The 3848-nt window shown below is 43.6% G+C and overlaps 1 non-coding gene across 1 annotated transcript; it reads right to left on the reverse strand.

Annotated features, from left to right (window-relative positions):
- Positions 1-697: 697 nt before the first annotated feature.
- On the reverse strand, positions 698-771 carry trnaf-aaa (transfer RNA phenylalanine (anticodon AAA)). The gene has a single exon. It is a non-coding gene; the product is annotated as a tRNA-Phe (tRNA).
- Between the last annotated feature and the right edge of the window lie 3077 nt (positions 772-3848).

A 3848-nucleotide genomic window follows, 5' to 3' on the forward strand; every position in this document is an offset into this window, starting at 1 on the left:
TTATCGAAACACCAACAGCTGCCAGTTGAAAATCAACTCAATCCCATCAGAGAGAGAGAGAGAGAGAGTGTCAGAGAACTTCCTGCATCCAGTCCTGACCCTGTCACACTCAGCAGCTTCTCACCCAGACCCCACTCTCATCAACACTGAACATTGTTCCCGAGACACTTCAAATACTGTTTATAAAAGGTAGAACAGGTCAAAGTTCACGCAGCTGTATTGAATAGAACAAAGTTTAATATCTTCTCACCGTCTCTCGGTAACTACATGAGACATAGGTTTTCTTATTTGCTTCCTTTGATTTTTCTTGTTCCTGACTGACAAATATTCCGAACCTCAGATCAACCCTCCCACTTGCGTCATGTCCCAGTCTCAGTTGAAAGCAACACATAACGACACAAACACTCTGAAACATACAACACGGTCACACTTTCCTTCAGTGAGATTAATGTCGAGCTGTTTTCCAGGTTGAATGCATCTGTGAACAAACTTCTATGAAAGAAGTTGCCTTTGAAATATCAGCACTGAATTTCTGTACAAGGAGGAACAGCCATTCCAAACTCACATCCTTCCCAATGGCTGTTTTCTCCTGTGACTGAAATTCATCATGTAATTTGAATTCTAAGTCAAAGTTCACAAGACATAGATGTAAATGAAAGATCAGGAAACTTCTAAAGCACACTGCAAATGTGCAATAAGGCTCTGCTGGGAGTTGAACCCAGGATCTCCTGTTTTTTAGACAGGTGCTGTAACCAACTAAGCTACAGAGGCAGATTGAAAGGGTTTGTGCAGTTGAAATCAGAGAAGGGCACTATTTATTCTCATCCCACTTCTCCACTGGTCACAACATATTTTAACTTTTCCCACTTCCTGAAACAGTCGATCATATACTCTATGTTTCCCAGAACTGAGAATGAATGTTTTGGAAGTAAATACATAATTCAATTTTTTCCAAAAGTTTACAGAACACAACATGTGAGTAATATTCCCCATTGCTTTCTCAGCACTGATGGATTGTGAAGCGGGAGACAGCCAGAAGTCCCACTGAGCCGCACTGACCCTGAGCTGAGAATGAAATGAGATAAAGTTCAACTCTTCGCAGCAAGATGCTGCAGAGAGATAAGAGTCCCGAATCAAAGTGAGACTTTCTCATACTGTTGTTGAATTTCATGTCACACACTCCTTGTACTCTCTGCTAATGAAGCCTAAAAAAAGGGAAAAACAGAATGGCACTCAAACTCACAACCCTGAGATTAAAAGTCTCATGATCGACTGACTGAACTGTCACTTCTACTCGGTCTCTTATTGGATGGATGCAACTGTATGCTCCAATACAATGGCGGCTTTCAAATCCTCCCATGGATCCACATGTGAGATTGAGTTACATGTTGTAGACTCAAGCAAAGGAAATCTGCTCACTTCCAAAACTATCAGCGAGTTGAAGCTGATTACGATCAACATCATCAGAGATCAGAACTACCTGGTGAAAGAAAACACCCTGAAGAAGGATCCACAATTATTCAAACAAATCGACAAAGTGAAAAACAAGAAAATCGATGAGTTAATCCAAGACAAACAACAGAAACACAGAAGAATTCCATTCCATACCAGAACCCAGTCCTGTTGTTTTTGGATCCAGCTCTCAGTTACTGCTTTACCTTCATACACACACTTGGCAATCTGTACATTTAGTTCATTTCAATTTTGTCAACAGGCTCTTTGAATCCAGTTCTCTGGTCCTCAAACAGGCTCCGTGTGAAAGTCAACTCCGCTTTTTGTAAGGCTGCAACCAATCGATGACCTTCAACTAAAAATGCAAATGAAGTAGGAGTCATGCAGGATTTGAAACCAGGATCTCTCACATGCTATCCAATTACACACCGAAAATGAAAAACATACCCCTGGACCAACAAGACACTTATAAAGAGCCTTATTTTTAGCGCTCTTTAGAACTGTGCCATTAAGTATATATTGCCTCTCCCTATTCCTTCTGCGAAAGTCTATCACCTCACACTAGTCACTATTAAATTCTATCTGCCACCTGTCTGCCCATTCTGCTAGCCTATCACTGTCCTGTTGCAGGCAGTTCATATCATCCTCACTGTTTACCACTCCTCCAGGTTTGGTGTTATCATCATATTTTGAGATACTACACTATATTCCAAGATCTGAGTCATTTATATATAGCAGAAAAAGCAGTGGTTCTAGCAGTGACCATTGGAGAACACCCACTGTCGACTATCCTCCAGTCTGACAAACGACCATTTACTACGATTCGCTATTTTCTGTCCTTAAGGCAATTTTCTATCCAATTGGACAGGGAGTCTCCTATTCCATGAACCTCAATTTTGCTAACCACCCTTTTATGTGGTACCTTCTCATCCATTCTTAATCCATCCATCCATCCTGTCTTAAAATCCATCATCTTCCTGTTTATTCATCAAAAACTGCAGTTAGTCAAGCATGAACTCCCATTTATTAATCCATCCTCAATTAACTCAAATCTTTCCAAGTGACTGTTGATTTTTTCCCTAATTATTGTTCCTAAAACCTTACTCACCACTGCTGTTAATCCAACTGGCCTGTAGTTACCTGGATTGTCCTTACACCCTTTGTTGAAATAGGAAGTCACATTTGCCACTGTTCAATCCTCTGGCACCTCCACAGTGCTTGTTGGGAGGGTTTTCCTGGTTTTTGACCCTGCAACAGTGAAGGAATGGCAGTATAATGCCGAGTCAGGATGGTGTGTGACTTGGAGGGGAACTTGAAGGTGGTGATGTTCCCATGCGTCTGCTGCCTTTATCCTTCTAGGTGGTTGAGTTTGTGGGTTGCAAGGTGCTGTTGAAGGAGGCTTGGCAATTTGCTGCAGTACATCTTGTAAATGTTACACACTGCTGCCACTCTACACTGGTGCTAGAGGGAATGAATGTTTAAGGTGGTGGATGGGGTGCCAATCAAGTGGGCTGCTTTGACCTGATGGTGTCAATCTCTTGAGTGTTGTTGTAGCTGCACTCATCCAGGCATGAGTATTCCATCACATTCCTGACTTGTGCCTTGTAGATGGTGGGCAGGCTTTGGCGAATCAAGAGGTGAGTTAGTTGCCGCAGAGTTCCCAGCCTCTGACCCGCTCTTGTAGTTGTAGCTGTAGCTGTAATAGTAATAGGCAATCGTCCGTCGCGGAAGACGATGGGCTACACCCGGGGTGTACGTCACTTCTGTATTAAACATCATTTGTTGTGGCTGTAGAGGACGACTCGTGAGTGACAATCCCTTCTGCAGCTGGTACAGATGGATATCATTGGCCCGAGGTCGACTGATAATTGTTCCTTCCTCTGAGCTCTCTTTCCTCCCATCTGGTCATTTCTTTTGTCCTCTGCTTTTCCCATGGTCTTCCTGAATGCCTTTCTCCAGGAATTCCAGTCAGCAGGAAGGACTTCCCATGCATTGACTCCAATCCCAGTCAGCTTGAGATCTCGCTTTGCAGATGTCCTTGTATCACAGACGTGGGTGACCTGTTGGTCTCGTGCTGATAGCAAGCTCACCATAGAGCATGTCTTTGGCAATGCGACCGTCATCCATTCAGCACACATGACCCAGTCAACAGAGTCGCCGCTGACTCAAGAGGGAAAACATGCTGCAGATCCCTGCACACTGGTGGACTTCCGCATTCGGCTCTCTGTCCTGCCAGGAGATGCCCAATATCCATCTGAGACAGCGGAGGTGGAAGCTGTTCAGCTGCTTTTCTTGGCTTGTATAAGTTGTTGATGCTTCTCTACTATAAAGGAGGGTGCTGAGAACACAAGCCTGGTACACGCAGAGCTTTATATTTTCGATCAGTTTGCTGTCGG

Source organism: Heterodontus francisci, chromosome 35 (genome assembly GCF_036365525.1).
Source record: "Heterodontus francisci isolate sHetFra1 chromosome 35, sHetFra1.hap1, whole genome shotgun sequence".
NCBI lineage: Eukaryota > Metazoa > Chordata > Chondrichthyes > Heterodontiformes > Heterodontidae > Heterodontus > Heterodontus francisci.